Here is a 17406-nt window from a genome sequence, read left to right on the forward strand (position 1 = left end):
AACAAAACTCTATTGCAGAAAAGATATGGGAAGAACGACAGAAACATAACAAAAATGCCGAATGGCGTAAAGACATGAAAGAAGAGTTACAACATATCGAAGAAATAGCAGTGAATGGAATCAGTTAGGAAACCCTAAAGAAAACCATAGGAAAAATGACAAACTGGAGAGCACCAGGACATGACGGGATACATGCGTACTGTTTCAAAAAAATCACAGTACTACACGAAAGACTAGACCAAAGCATGAGAAGATGTATACAGGAAGCAACCGTACAAGCTTGGATGACAAAAGGCAAAACCACTCTGATACAGAAGGATACAGGGAAATAAACCACCCTCAGCAACTATAGGCCTTTAACATGCTTACTTACTATGTGGAAAATATTAACAGCACAATTAAGGGAACAAATCTACCACTCCCTTAATAATCGTAGACTTCTCCCGGAGGAACAGAAAGGATACCAGAAAGGAAAGAGAGGAACACATGATCTGCTATGGCATGGGTCGACTATAAAATAGCATACGAGAGGATCCCGCAAACATGGACAATAGAATGTCTAAAAATGTATAAAACACCACGCAAGATTACCAACTTAATAGAAAACGCAATGAGAACTTTGGGGCTGGAATTGACGGCTGAAGGACAACACATAACAGAAATTAACATACAAAGATGCATCTTCCAAGGAGATTCACTATCACCATTGCTGTTTATAATAGCCATGATACCCCTGAATAGTATACTGAGAAAGTGCCAAGCTGGATACAATTTCTCTAATACAGAAAAAAGAAATGAACCACCTAGTATGCATAGACAACCTAAATCTTTTTGCAAGGACCTAAAACGAACTAGAGTCACTAATAAACACTACCAAAATCTTCAGCCATGATATATAAATGGGGTTTGGTATGGAAAAGTGCTCACTATTAGTTATAAGAAAGGGAAAACTAGAGACAACAGGGGGCATGGAACTACCCAACCAAACGAAGAGGAGGACCCTAGGGGAAAACTACCCTTATAAATACCTGGGTGTTCTGGAAGTAGGCACCATCAAAGCCACAGAAATGAAAGACAGGAGAATAAGAAAACTTCTAGAAACTAAATTATATAGCAGAAAACTAATAAAAGATATAAATATATAGGCAGTATAACTAATAAGGTACTCGGGACCGTTCATAGGATGGACTAAAGAAGAGCTTAATCAGAATACCAGGAAACTCATGACCATACGCAATACATTACATCCAAAGGACGATGTTGACCGACTATGTAAAAGGAAAATAATGCGACAGAGGGCTAGTTAGTACAGAAAACCGTGTGCATGACACAAAAAAAAGAATAAAAAAACATAACGCAAAACACGGAAAAGATAATCATGGCAGCGAGAAACGGTGAAAAAATTGACAAAACAGAAAACAGAGAGATAAAGAATAAGACGAGAAAAAAAAAACGAGAAGAAAAACAACTGCATGGAAGATTCATAAGGATGACAAAAGATAAGAATAACTAAAACACTTGGACGTGGATGCGAAAATGACACATAAGCCGGAAAACTGAATCCCTAATAACCGCAGATAAGATAACTCGATAAGAACTTACTACATCAAAGCAAAGATCGATAAAAACAAGAAAACAGTAAATGCAGACACTGCGGACAAAGAGACGAAACGATAAACTATATATTAACTGAATGCAGCACAGTGGCCCAAAATGAATACAAGAACAGACACGACCAAGTGGGATGGGCAGTACACTTGGAATAATGCAAATAACTACAGCTCGTATGCACAGACAAGTGGTACAAATATAAGCCGACAACAGTACTTGAAAATGAGAATCACAAAATCCTATGGAACATGTACATACTAACTAATAAACCCATCCAAGCAAGAAGACCAGATGTCGTAATAATTAACAACAAAGAAAAATCCTGTAAAATCCTAGACTTTGCTGTTTCAGCTGACCACAGGGTAAATATAAAACCAAAGGAGAAACGGAGCAAATACACAGAGCTAGCCAGAGAGCTAAAAGGGATATAAAAGATGAAGAAAATCAAAATAATACCTATAATAGTAGAAGCACTAGGAACAAGCTCGAAAAACTTTGAAAAAGAATGGGAGAAACTGGAATCAAAGGAATGACTGGAAAAATACAACGACCAACAATAATGAAAACAGCTGTAATATTAAGAAAAACCTTGAATGTGGAGACTAGCGCACACGAACCAAAAGCGTAGACCAAACCGCTACAGATATAAAACATGAAGCGCTACTTGGAACCAAGAACATTGAAGCTACATAGCTATAATTTCTCTACCTCCATCACCCTTTTACTACACCACTGACCCTCCCCCCCCCAAAAAAAATGAGTGAAACCAAATAGTAAAGGAGGAAGGAAATACCGAGGAGAGAGCACTGACCATACCTCCACTATATAAGTGCGAATAGAACTGGGACCCTGAGGAGGCTTATTGCCACTCAAATTCCAGTAAAGACTAATGACCGCTGCCAACGAGAAATAAATGGCAAGCAGCTGTGTGAATAATGCAAATTTATTTGCAAATGGCATCGAAAGATGTGCAGAGGTCTGAAAATCGGGGGACACTTGTTGACACTCAGCTTTCAGGGAACACCATAGGCTGTAATCAATGAGATCTTTGATAACCTGTGTGAAAGATCTTTGTGAGTCCATAACAATTAAAACGGTAGAAATATTTAGGATAACACTGAAATGCAGATACTAATACACATGAGCTACATGCGGAAGCTGGGCATATAGAAACTGCTACAGATGTAAAACATAGAGAAAACTACATCGAATCATAAAATCTGAAACTGTATCAGTATAAGTTAACACACCTGCGTTTTTACTGCCCCAAAAGAAGTGTCATCATTTAATAGTGTAACGTTGTTCACGGATCAACACATATTCTGTGCAGCTTCAGTCGCAAGGAGACCAAAACAAAGAATAAAAAAATAACTCTAACTCGCTTGTGTTTTTAGCAGCAACATTTTTTTTTCATTGGTACAGCCGTGACGTCACCTACGTTATCTACAACGGTCTCCATCTGTTTCACGTTCTTGAACGTTATCTCGTCTCTCTCGTGATCGTTTTTTCTCTTTTTTTATAGTCCTTATTATTATCTGCGCAATGTTACACTGGCGCCACAATAAATAATTGAGTGGTCGATCAAGAGGGATGGAAAGATCGACGAAATAAAACACTGATCAGATCTCGTCTCGGTGAGTGCGAAGATGATTGGAATCTTAAGGAGGCTTATTGCCAGATAAATTCCAATGAAGACTAACGCCTGCTACAAACGAGAAATTAATAGTAAACGGCTATTGCGATAACGCAAACTAATTTGCAAAAGTTATCGGAAAAGGTGGTGAGTATTGAAGATCTGTGGAGACTTGTTGCCACTCAGGATTCGGGGAACACTACAGGTTGTTTACAAAGAGTATTTTTGATGACAGCCAGTGTGAAAACTCCAAGTGAGTAATAAGAATGCATGTCTTTAGATAATGTATAAACGACTGCACTTTAAAGAAGTAAACTAAACATACGGATATAAAACCCGATAAAGTAATGAAAATGAGAAAAAGTAAAAATACGCTTACAATCGGACAAACTAACCCAACTGATAACACTGGATGAGAAAAGGGTTCCGAATCGTAAAATTCAATGACTTAACACTAAACTGAATGAAAGTAAATGATACTGTGGCGTGACTTCCTCTGGGAGCGGTAGAGCTCCCCACTGGAGGGAGAGTAAGACTCCCGAAACACTGAAGAAAGCCGGGCAACTATGCTTGTATTAACTGTTAAGCCTTATTTCGTTCCCGGGCAGCGACGGCCAACCTCGCCGAAAGGAAGAGTTAAGTTATGAATTTTATTGTTTTTATGAAATTTTATTGTTTGGTGGAAAACTGGCAACATATGTCACCTTGCGAATTGATAACGGAAATTCGGGTTATGAGCTTAACTTCTCTTGACCGTGAGAACCGACACTACGACCATTCGCAGAATCACCAGTACACACGTAGGGAAATTGAAAATTCCCCTGGGATGATACTTATTGGCGATTGGTCTAGTGAGCGACCATACCTACCCTATCACCTCCCAATATTAGCGAATACCCGCGCCAAAATCAGTGAGTTTGAGAGTTGAAGCTGGGTTTTGAGATTATCTAACACTAATCGAAGAGTCGTCTCGCCCCTTCCCCGACCGCCGCCACCGCAAAAAAAGAGAGCAAGATTCAATAGTGTTTTGAAGAAATCAATATTGGGCATTTGTGTATAAGTGTATAGTATATTTTGTAAATTTGAGTTGAATTAATTCATAGAATAGAGAAATCTGAGTTTGTCTTTCTTTTGTGTGCATGAAAATCTATTCACTTCCAGCATGATATGTCATGTCGACTCGAAGGTGAAATCAATGCTGAAACCGACCAACAGATCCTGCTACGCCGAGAGAACTTGCGGAGAATTCCCTGTGAAAAACGATCACGACGCGTGTGTGAGGGTTAACACCTGTTACTAATGACCTGGAAAGGTCACAATTGGTGATCTGTGATCAGAGCCCGTTTACAACATGGAAAAGCTTCCAGAAACATCCAATTGTAAACACGGCTGCTGAGAGAATAAGATCATTTCAAATAAGAATCGAATTCATCCTAGTCCCGGAAATAAGCCAGCGTGTTTTTTTTTATCTAGTTAGCCACCATAGCTAATGTTTTGCATGACGACCTAACACAATAATGATAACTAGCAGAACTTATCGAAATTGCACGGTGGTTGAACATTTTTAAACACATAAATAGCATGAATAATAAAATAAAGTAAATCAAATAAGGACGAATTGAAAACAATTTTAGCAAACTTTTTTAATCTTTTAAAGCTAAAAAGAATTGATTTTAAAATGTAGATTTTTTTTCAATGAAAATTCAACACACTTCACAGTTTTTTTTCTGAATAATTGTATATAAATTATAAAGGAACAGGTGTCGATTCACTTGCACATTTATTTAAAATTAACAAAAAACTATTAAAAAATACTTAGTCTCCTCTCAACATGACTTTTTTTAATTATAAAACAAAATAGCCAATTTGAAACCATAAACAGATAGCCGTATTTTATTTTTAAATTTTTGAAGAGAAAATGGTATTGATGATGTTGAACTTATAAAAGGCGACTACAAAGGGACGTAATTCGTTTCTCATTAATTTATGTTTGCGATTATGATGTATTTGTGTGGCACTGTACGTACGGACGGGTGAAATAAGATTTAGATAAATAGCAGCAGCAGTAGTAGCAGTAGTAGCAGCAGCAGTAGTAGTAGCAACAGAAGACTGAGAAGCAAATATACCAACTCAGAAAAACTAAAAAAAAATAAAATATCACAAGATCCACACGAAACTTTAAAAACAGACTTATCAGAAAAAAAAGCATTCAAATATACGATACAAAAAAAGCAGTAAATAAAAATTAATACTGAATTGTAAGGAAAAAACAGCGTGGAGCAAGAAATGTGAATTCGATGAAAAGGGTGATATATAGTTGAAAACAGCAGGGCAATGAAAAAAACTAGAAATATCTGATGCAAAAAAATTAACGAATATAATAGAAAGATAACAAATATATATATATATATATATATATATATATATATATATATATATATATATATATATATAGACAGAAACTGTAACAAATATGCAGCAACAAAATGGATGACGAAAAAAATGTTCACTGCTAAAAAATAACGGTCGATTTGAAGATGTCAAAAAGATTTTAAACGCGATAAACTTTGCCTGAAAAGTGACAGGAAATGCAGGTGTCGACTGGAATTAAGAATTACGCCATAGGAAGGCGGGATCAAAATGACGCAGAGAATATTTGTCAAAAAGACTTTCAAATATAAATATAGTGAAATAAATTAGGGAGTAAAGACAAATATAGACTTCCAAATAAAACACCTTTGTAAAAATGAATTTTATTGAATTCAACTGAATTCAAAACGGTAGTTATTATGCTAAGACATTTAAATTTCGTTAAAATAGGTAAGACATGATTCTTGTAATATGAACACCGCCATTTTGAATATACCAAACGTTTATGCAATTTCAGTAAGTTTTAAAAAAGTAGTTGTAAACGAAAACTGAAGAATTGTTTGATAAATATGCATAGAAGAATCTGTGCAACGTTGGACTATTCAATCAATATATATTTTCCGTTTGTTTAATTCCCATTCTTTCTCTTACTACACACAGACAGAAAAAGAGTAGACTCTAAGATAAATATTTTTTCCGAAGATTAATATAAGCTTATTTATTTTATTTATACAGATAAGAATAGTGCTGAAATAAGAGTAGCTCATGAAAACTGCATCTAACAACATTGAGACATGTACTGAACCAAAAGAACCATCAGCTTTATAAGAATTTCTGCGAGGATAAATCGTTGATAAACATGAAGGTAGACTTAGTCAACACAAAATAGCAGGAAATATTTCATTACTCCTTTCTACGTTAATAGAGAGATCGTACAATACATAAAGAGAAGGCAAATAGTGCACAAAATATCAGCCCCCCCAGGTTCTCTTAAATAACTTTGCGTCTTGTGAAAAGAAATGCTGAAGAGGATCCTCGGTGCAAAGTCTCTGACATTGCAACACAAGCTGGTGTCAGTCCGAGAACAGCTGTCAAGTATTATCGCAAGCTGTACTACTATGTGAAAGCTGCGAGAAGGAAACCTCTTAATCATTCTTCCAACATCAAGCGCAGAAAACATTGGGATCGTGACATGATGATGAGACCTATGACCTTTTGGACTAATGTGATTTTCTCTGATGAGTTGCGATTTATAGTATTGTCTGACGGTGGGGGAGTATGGGTATGGAGGCTCTCTCAACAAAGTTTGACTTGAAAAGACTGCAACCAACGCTGAAACATGGAAGTTTGTCGGGTATGATATGAGATGCAATTTGGAATGATGGGGCCTGATAGAGTGCGAAGAAAATACAAATTCTGCTAAATATCTTTCAATATTACATGGGAGAATCCTACCAATATTCTCGGGCGATAAAATGAACCAAGGTAACTCCCTATTTATTGAAGACTGGAGCTCCTTGTCACGCTGCTAGGGCGACAGAACATTGATTGAGACAAAATGAGATGAATAAACTTCCATGGACAAGTCGGTCCCCGAACATGAGCTTAATTGAAATATTTAGCCGGAACTTTCGCAATAAGAAAAGAAAGCCATCCTCTTAGCCTGAACTTGAAACATAATTGCGTCAGACATGGCAAGAAATTCCTCAAGAGGATCAACTGTCAAATGCCATGCCTATAAGAGTCCTATCATTAAAAACAGCAAATGGAATGTAACCCAAGCATTAGTTATTAAATTTGTTTAATTTATTAATGATTTTGTTATATAAATATGTTTATTGAAATAAACTGTTTCTATAGGTGTCTATTTTTTCTGTCATGTCTGCATATATATATATATATATATATATATATATATATATATATATATATATATATATATATATATATAGGGTAAACACATTAAATTGTGGTCCTAAAAAAGAAATACTACAGCTTTATTTTTCAACACTTATTAAAACAACTCCATTCAGGTTACTTGACTGGATCGCAGAGGTAACATCTATTTGATATATCTGCTTCTATTCTCATTCACGGCCTCAATACAGGTCCGGATTCAGTTGCATGTCTTTTCAACAAGCGCCGGCTTGAACTCAGCGAATACTCGGCAGATGCCGGTGATCAGACAGGATTTGGTGTTGTGGGAGTCGTAATACCCCTTCTGAAGCCAAGCTTATGCCTCTTTGGACTTGTAAGCCGGCGTTGAGCCATGCTGCTACACTCAAGTCTACCAGCGACCACAGGATTCCACAAGGGGATCAGCACACTCTTCAGCACATTAAGATACACTTTGGTGTTGACTTTCAAGCTGTTTTCGAAGATGTGAGGTGGCATGATGTGACCCTCACTTAAAGCCACACTATAAACCATAAACGCAGGTCGTTCGATGCGTTGAACCGCGACCTGAAGCATTGAACCGTCCGGATTTGCATTTTAAGGGTGTTGGCAATGATCCTGTTGTCATAACTTAGATCAATAGAGAGATTAAGTTGCTCGTCGAACACTGTGTCACATTCAGACATGGAATGGCTTCTTACCGCGCTTGGGATTTGTACACAACCGGCTAACTAGTAAATGGTCTGAACAAAAAATGAAAACTGTTTTTTTTTTAAATGGAAATGAATCATGTCATCATTTCTAGTGCGACAAATTTATTGTTCAACGTTGTATATATATATATATATATATATATAGTCATCGCCATACAGTACTGTTTCGCTGAATCACAGCTCATCAGTGCGTATAGACATAATATAACTTCAAAACTTATAAATATAAAGACGGTTTAAACGAGCTTTTTCTACCACACCTCTTGTTTCACACCCTTTTGTCTAATTTATGTTTTTTAACATTGGATTAGAGCTAAAGACAAAAAGGAAGAATATACATGGCTTTTGGCTTCCTTACTTACTTTATAGTACAGACCGATTTTCTTTAATCATTATCAATTTAAAATATAATTGAAAAACTAGCTCTTACCTCCCTCAAGAGAGCAAAAATCGAGGTGAATTACGATTAAGAAAAAATATATGAGATAGCACCCACACTTACAAAGCTATTTAAGCGTTGCTTTTAAACACCACGAAAACCTCATTAGTATGCCGGTATTTAAAAAAAAATCAGGTGATCGGTCATCTCCTTCTCAATACAGATCAATATTTTTTTTTATTTGTAGCAAATTCTAGCATTGCTACAAATATAATTTGGTGATTTCCTTATTTCCTCTGATGAGAAGAATTACAAGAATAGCATTCTTTGAGACTCCGCGGAATAAAGTCTTTGTAAATTGCTTTTTGGAGTATTCAGTCGAACAATAAATTTTGATTGTAAAGTTCAACTTACAGATTAAATTTTCTTCTCTTATATATATATATATATATATATATATATATATATGTGTGTGTGTGTGTGTGTGTGTGTGTATGTATGTATATATATATATGTATGTACATATATATATACATATATAGTTCTATTATTTATTAAGGTGTGACTCACCCATTTATGAATGTATCAAATTAATATTATTTTGACCCCAGCGATTGGTATAGTTCTTTTTATTTTTGGTGTTCAGTTAGTTGAGTTGTCATTATTTAATATTTGCTTTTATTTTTCTTGTTATTATTAATTAAAGTTTATTCTGCCTATGCAGTTGTTATCTTAGCCCCTTCTATATTTTCCTATGTTTCAAGCTTCTTCAACGTTTAAACATCTTATGCATAGGTCACTCTTTACCCAACTAGGAAATAAAGGTCACATAACACGATTTTGATAACATTCTTTTGAATAGAGGCCAACTAGCATTCGTTGTAAAGTAAAACTTTTTCAAAGTTTTAAATCAAACGGAATCCAAACGGTCCTCTAAATTTCTTTATATAATGGTCTGTTGTACTCCTTTCCTCTCGATTATTTTTTAGTCTTTGCTCTATTTGAGCTCCTAGTAATGAGTCTCTAATGCTGTTTTTATAGTACAACCAATGAAAACGCATTCAGAAAAAATCACACCAAAAGTCGAATATATACAGTATTAACAAGTGCAGGATAGCAATGATCTTCGTCAGGCTAAATATGACAACACTATTTCATACATAGTTTATATAACACTGAGTAACAAATCTTTACTTTCTGAATGTTGTCTAGATTTCTCCAGCTTATTTAGAGTATTTTGTCACTGCTGAATTAGGAAATGCTATTAGTTCCTCTCAATCAGGCCAGGCTTCCTGTGCTTTGAAAATAAAATCAGATCTAGTGACAATGCTTACATTAATATCAGCTGGTTTTTGTCAATACATATTATAAATATATTTTTAAATAAGAAATAGTTTTGCCAAGAATATATACGTATTGATTCCTGATGGAAACATCGATTAATGTAAACTGAATGCAGGGCATTTGTACACGTAAACAGCATATCGTTTCACCATTATTCAACTTCAGCACTTGAACTTCCGGTTGTTCGCACTCCTGGAATATTCAGTAGCTGGGAGATCTTTCTTCAGATTCCAACAGTAGTCCGCCATCATGGTTGCGTCTTAGCTATTCTGATACCAAGTGTCCATCTTACTCAGGTCCTGATGAAATTTTCCTCCGTCCTGATTACGCATTGAACCCAGCTTCATAGGAAATTAGTTCAAATAGGCAGTGCATCTTGGCGCTCATGCTGCAGCCTAGATTTCTGAAAGCAGTAAGCATATTGTCGACATGTTTTATGTGGGTTTGTTGCCAAAAATGTTCTCCAGGAGTAGAACAAATGTCTTTCACGCTTCCAGTTCCTGTTCTATTATTGAGTTTTCGAACTTTGAATCTTTAACGAGCTGCCAAATCTGAGACCATCAAATCTGCGAGCTTTCAGCCTGGCTCACGTAACTGAAGCAGACACATACTTGTCCAGAGCCTTGTGGAACTACTTGATTAAGTCGAGCTTAGTGTGCAGCGGTGGAGAGAGTATTCTGTCTCTGCTCATCAAAGTGCCGTTATGACGTTACTTTCTTTGCAAGTTATCGATTCTTAAAACATTGGTCAATACTCCTTCGTGTTTACTAAGTATCAATGTTTTGAAGATTTCGAAGTTTGTTCTTGCTTAAAACTGACTCCTTTTAGACATAATAACCCAGAATTCTCGGATCTACATATGTCTTCTCATTAAAAAACAACCATTTCCAATTAAAACACGTATTCGACATGCCATTTTACTCCCAGCAGCTTCTTGTCAAATGCTCCGCAAATGCATGCATGTGAACAAAAGTGTAAAAAAAAAACTATATTTGTGAATAGCTTAACAACGTGTGTAAAACAACTGTGATTGTTGGATAAAGCGCATAAGATTTGCTCTGAATCAGCTGTAAAAATGCAGACAACTAATTTGTTGTTGATCAGTGTAGTAGATTTGTACCGAGAGCAGATATCATTAGCTGTTATAAAGTGTTTACTGCGATAGATAGTATTTACGTATGAGCGTAATTCTTTTTCTATGTGTGTGATAGAGCGAAAGAGATATCTCTGATAAATACATATGACGATTATATACCCAAGTACAAGCAGGATCGATCAGTCATTGCCTGCTTAAAATTCTACAAAACACAAAGACTGGACTGAGGTTTAAAATCATTCAAAATCTAAAACCTCATCCTATTTTTCCTCAATTTCTTCATTCAATTAGATATGGATGAATACACCATCGTAACGCGTGTATTACTATTATATTTCATCGGTGGCTGCTCGGATAAAACAGAAACCTTTTCGACCTCACGTCTCTAACATCTACTTCGAGAAAATAGATGGATCTTGTTTCAGCTTTGGTCGTTATCGTCTGCTTTTCTTTTTCTCTATGTCATGATCTCTTTCTGACGTCCTCTTACGTAGATCTACGCCCTGGGCGTCCTTTGATCAGTTATACCACAATTATGCGCATGCGCAACGATGTCAACTAACCTTTTTGATTTGCAAACAAGAGACGAGTGATGTCGTCGGTTTGTGAGTGGAGAAACGTTCTTTCTGTGACATGAAGACATGTGAAAAATGTTTTCGCTAAGCAAACTTTTCAACTGTCAACAATGACTATTCATTGGTGTTTTTTTCTGCAGGCAAATAAGTCAAATAAACCATTGTATAAAATATTATCGGTTTCTTGAAATGTGCAATGGCTGAAGAACCATTCCACTATAATAAAAGCATTCTTTCGAAACATATGTACAAATATTTTGGCTGTCATCATACAAATCTTGAAAAATCATACAGTATGTACCAAAATGTTCGCGCTGTATATATATATATATATATATATATATATATATATATATATATATATATATATATATATATATAAATGCGAGCATAAAAAGTAAGACGATTAAGCTTATACATGGAAAAGTAAAGGATTAGTTGTAAAAATTGGAAAAGAAAATTACACGTTTCTCTGGTAAAAAATATAATACATTTATACTTTAAAATACTGCAGCATTAAGAATCGATTATGTAATGTTATAAATTGAATTTATAAAGAATTCTTAATGCTGCACAATTTTAAGTTATAAATTTATTATATTTTTATTAGAATATCTTGTCCTTTTATTTTTCTAGTTTTAACAAATAGTCCTTTACTTTTCCATGTTTAAACAACCATATTACTTCTCATGCTCGCATTTTGTTATTGTAATCCATAATTTTTTCCAGGCTTCTAGTAAATTCACTTGTTCTCTGTTTAATTTCAATCTTATTTTTTGTCCCATAAACATAACATACACATATGTAAAATTACAATGTATTACACTAGCTTGCTTTCAATAAAATCCCTATATTCTTTCATTCTCCCTGTTTCACTTGGTACTTCTCTTTTAGCGAGAGCGGTGAATTTGTAGCTGAAGTGACGTGGTTGTTATGGAAACCAGTCATAAAAATGTCGCTCACCTCCTTACGTTTTTTGTACGATTTTCAACACCAGTAAGTTCATCATAATTTTTGTTTTACTGAATGAAAATCGAAAGTTATTCTTTACAATATGGCTGAGAATGTGGTTTATAAACTGTAATTGATTGAAATTTGGTCGAACAATGAGTGAGCGTGAAGGTTTAAAGCAGTTCTAAATGACTAAAACTGCCACTTAACCATATATTCAAACAATATCGTGTTTTAATGATATATATATATATGTGTGTGTGTGTGTGTGTGTGTGTGTGTGTGTGTGTGTGTGTGTGTGTGTGTGTGTGTGTGTGTGATTATAGACAAAACAAATTTCATATATTGGTGTACACTGATTTATTTTTTATGTAACAAGGAAAAGCTAAATTGGGGGTTATATTCTTTTTATATTAAGGTAATTCGAAGCCTAATGCTCCTCATCAAATTAGGGGTTGTGGACTACGTTGACAATATTTCAATGCGATTCTAGCTAAGATATTCTAGCTAAGACTTCTAGCTAAGACATTAATCTGGCCAATATTAAGGCACCTAGTATATAGAAGAGTGATGAATGAAGCGTGTGCAAGGTATCTAGGGAGGGTAGACTAATGTAGGTGAATTTAAGCTTACTGAAGAGAAATTTGGGGCTACAAGAAATAGTTTATATGAGAAATAGGTTGATAATATAATATATGGGCCTTTAAAGAGAGTTTAAACTCAACAAATATATACATATATATATATATATATATATATATATATATATATATATATATATATACAGTATAACTCCTATAATTTGAACATCCGCTTCGTTCAAATTAGAGGAGGCTGTTCAAGTTTCGTGATAAAAAATGTGCTGCAGTTAACTTTAATTTTCTTAGAATTAAGAAATTATAAATGAAATTCGTTGCTATATGATACTTCAAGTATATATTGCAAGTAAGAATTGTTAAATATTATTACCAGGGACAAAAACATTGAAAATAAATTAAATCTACTCTTACTTGTTAGGTATTTATTACCTAACTTATCATCTACAGAAATCATACATTTATGTAAAATACAGTCTTTTTTATTTATTCATTGAAAAAGTCTCATTGCAGTTTCTATTTTCATCGATTGAGCTCTCGGGCGCACCCATTGTATTCCGTAACGATCACGAAAATCTACAATTTCTTAGTTCTGTAGCTTCTTTATGATTATATCTCTTCGGAGTGGCATTGCTTGCAAAACATAGTTGTCACTAAAGTAAGGACTTTTTTCTAGAAATTTTATAACCGTCTCCATAGATTTTTTTTTTTTGCATCATCCCATGATATTGCTTCATCAGAGTGTTTTTAGTTATTTACATTAGGGTCAAGAGAATAGGAGCTGTTGCTATTTTCATCACCATTACTGCCTTCAGGATATTGATCAGTAGGTTCCTCATCTTGTTGCACCCACATATCAACATCATTTCCATTAAGTGATTTAAGAACAGCGTAATTGGTCGGTAACCGTTTGGTTTCAAGAATTTTTTCTAGACCAGACGTATTCTCTGATTCTTTTAGTTCAAAAGCTTTTGGTGCTGGGCATAATTTACCCCATGCTTTTGTTTACAGTTAGTGTAAATTAATTATCAATAGCTAATCTAATTAATTACATAGTGCCAATATTAACATTTCTGCGAAATATCTGACTAAACCATGTAAACAGTTTTACTGCAACTCCGCTAAAACAAATATGCTAAAACAAGTTCAATGACAAGACAGTTCAAGTTTAGACAAAGTCCCGGTCTAGAAGAAGTCCAAATAAGAGGAAGTCCAAATTTAGAGGAAGTTCAAATTAAAGGAGTTTTACTGTATATATATATATTTAATTATTGTATCGCTGTAGTTTTTATGTAAGCTACCGAAACTCCCCTGTATATAAAACAGTACTAAATGACAAACAGAGTGTAATATGGTGTTTTTTATTTATGCAAACATTATTCTCTACATATGTCCATAGATGTTTCCGCTGCTGTCTGTTTAGAGGAGCATCATTTTAAATGGACGTTCATAATAAATATCATTTCTGAAATGGGCGTATCTAATGAATATCGTTTCTAAAATAAACGTTCTTTAAAATACAATTTCTGAAATAGACATATATTATGAATAACACTTCGAAAATAGACATTATGAATATTTTAATGGAGGTGTATTATGAATATAATATATTAAATGGACATATCTGATGGATATTTTTTTTCTGTAAATAGACTTATCAGCTAATGAGCATTATCTTGAATATACATAGTTTATGAATACACTTACATTGTTATTCTGACGTTTAATTTTGAATTCTCCAGTTAGAGAACTGCAACAGGGGTGACATATATTTAATCTAATTATGTATATGATAAGATATCTCTTCACAAAGAAGGCATCAAAGCAATGATAAAAGTAATTGAGTGAAGGATCCTTTTCAACAGAGGGATTTAAAAATGGCTGATTGCACAATATGTATATCAATTTTAAGAAAGAATGTAAACGCTTGAGACTGTTTTAACTATCGTATCATATACAATTCTTGTAATGACTTCCTTCTTGTTAAGAGCAGTTTATTGTTAACCTTGTCACATTCTAGGTCGTCTACCCTTTTTGATGCTTTGAGAAAATGTCTGTTAATTGGTAATTGCGTGAGGCACACCTAAGGGGGAATGCCGCCGGGGTTGTTTAGGCATCTTCTGTAAGTCAGTGATTCCCCCAGAGGCGCTGACTTTTCAATCCCAGTTTCCTACCCACGTTTCTCATTTTCCACTGTGGAAGTGATATGTATACATTAATTGGAACACGGCGGATTCAGAGGAGTTTAAACTCAAGAAAAACACCTCGGTTCCTTACGGATATTGTAGTTCCTGTGGCGATCCTTCATTAAAACTAACAAAGCCAAAACGATCACATCAGAAGGCAATGTGCATTGTTTCAGTTACAGACGAACAATAATGCAGCTACAATAGTCACGCACAATGGCAGTTTATAGAAGGAATTATTTAAGATTACGCAAGAAGAATGTTGGAACTAATTGGTAAATTTGTTACATCAATATGCTATTAAAATTAATGAGTGCAGATAACGGGCACGTATTATGAGAAAACATAATGCGTACCTATGAAGTACTAGCAGGGTGACTCGACGTTACCCGGGATTGAATGATGATCAACGAATGTTTTACACGCCTATATTTTTTATTCACATGGAAATCGGTGAAATCGCCCATTTTTAATCAAATCAATTGGCTGCTCTAGTTGGGGACTCATCGCGGTACACCAGGAGAAAGCTAACATGTCTTTCGCAATGACTTAGTTCACAACAAATCGCAGTTTACGTTGCACTATAGAGAATTTGCTGTTGATTTTATAAAATGATTATTTATATATAATGGTTTGAATGAAAGTTTAAAATACAAAATACAAGTATCATATTTCAGTTGTGCTCTAAAAAGAAACATTTGCTTTGAACGCGCCCTTGTTATATCAAAGAATATACTGTAGATTTTATGTGTCGATCCTTTCGGCTTGTGTGGAAATAAAACTTATCAAATCTACTTGTACTGTTAGGCTGTGTAAGGTGTTAACTTTCGGCAAAATTGCTTGTTACTTCTACCATCGGACTTTTCGATTATCGATACATATCGAAGATATTCCGATAAAAAAAACATATTAAAGAAAACCGTCAGGCACGTAAAGTGCCTTCCTGTCATATTTCATAAAAAATGGGTCCAGCTATTTTCTAGTCTACAGAGAACAAACTCACAGATACGCAAACACGCAAAGTTCCTTTGATATAATAGTAAAGATAAATGTAATTCTCCATCTCATTTGAATAAAAAAAAATATTCTGGCAATTTTAAATGCATAATAAAATTAAAGAATTATTTCTATTGAGTAATATACGAGAGTCGTCTTACTCATGATAAATTTTATTCGAACGAAACTAGTTTTTAGTCCCCCGACAAAAGGAGAAAGGGCCTGTAAATTCAGCCTTGTCCTTCGTTCGTTCATCTCTCCGCACTTTTCTAAATAACTGCTCCTTGGAATCTTTTGAAATTTTGCACAACGTTAAACATTATATGAGTAAAAAGTAACAGAATGTATTTTACGAGAAAACTCTGGTTATCCTCCTAGGGGTACCTTTCAAGTTGAAATGGTTAAAATTGACACTTTTTTGCTTATTAACAAAAATTGATGCCTTCGATTTTTATAAAACTTTCTGAAAAGTTGTAACTAGCTGATTTCTATATAATTTTGTTTGCCTATACTTCTCCATAACTCTGGGGTGTGCCCCAAGTGCTCATTTAGGGCTAATAAAAGCACTTAATTTGGGGGAATCTTTTACCAGATTTGTCCAATTTTTTTTCTATTTATCGGTTTTGCATGGTGCTGAACTCAAATTTAAATATCTTAAGGCTTGAGGTCTTTCGGGGCTATATAGGAGGTGGTGGAATGATGGACTTTTTTTTGCATTGTTCAGAACTCAAATTTACATAAGTTAATGCCAGAAAACAGCATTGTTTGTTCATTTTTACAAGGATTTGACGTCCCCTGTGAATTTTGGGGACAAAATGGGAGGGGTGCAATGCTGACCTTATATATATATATATATATATATATATATATATATATATATATATATATATATATATAATTTTTATCCCTCGTTCACTGTGCACTCACGAGGGACCATGCATGCTTCACTTGTTCAATATGATTCGAGTTAAGAACGTCGAAATACAAGATGTGTAGGTAGTCACCATTCAACGACGTGTGTGCTAAAATTATGTATCAGTACAATAACTGATTCTTAATA

This window comes from Euprymna scolopes, chromosome 8, assembly GCF_053919585.1.
Source record: "Euprymna scolopes isolate OS-2025 chromosome 8, ASM5391958v1, whole genome shotgun sequence".
Taxonomy (NCBI): domain Eukaryota; kingdom Metazoa; phylum Mollusca; class Cephalopoda; order Sepiida; family Sepiolidae; genus Euprymna; species Euprymna scolopes.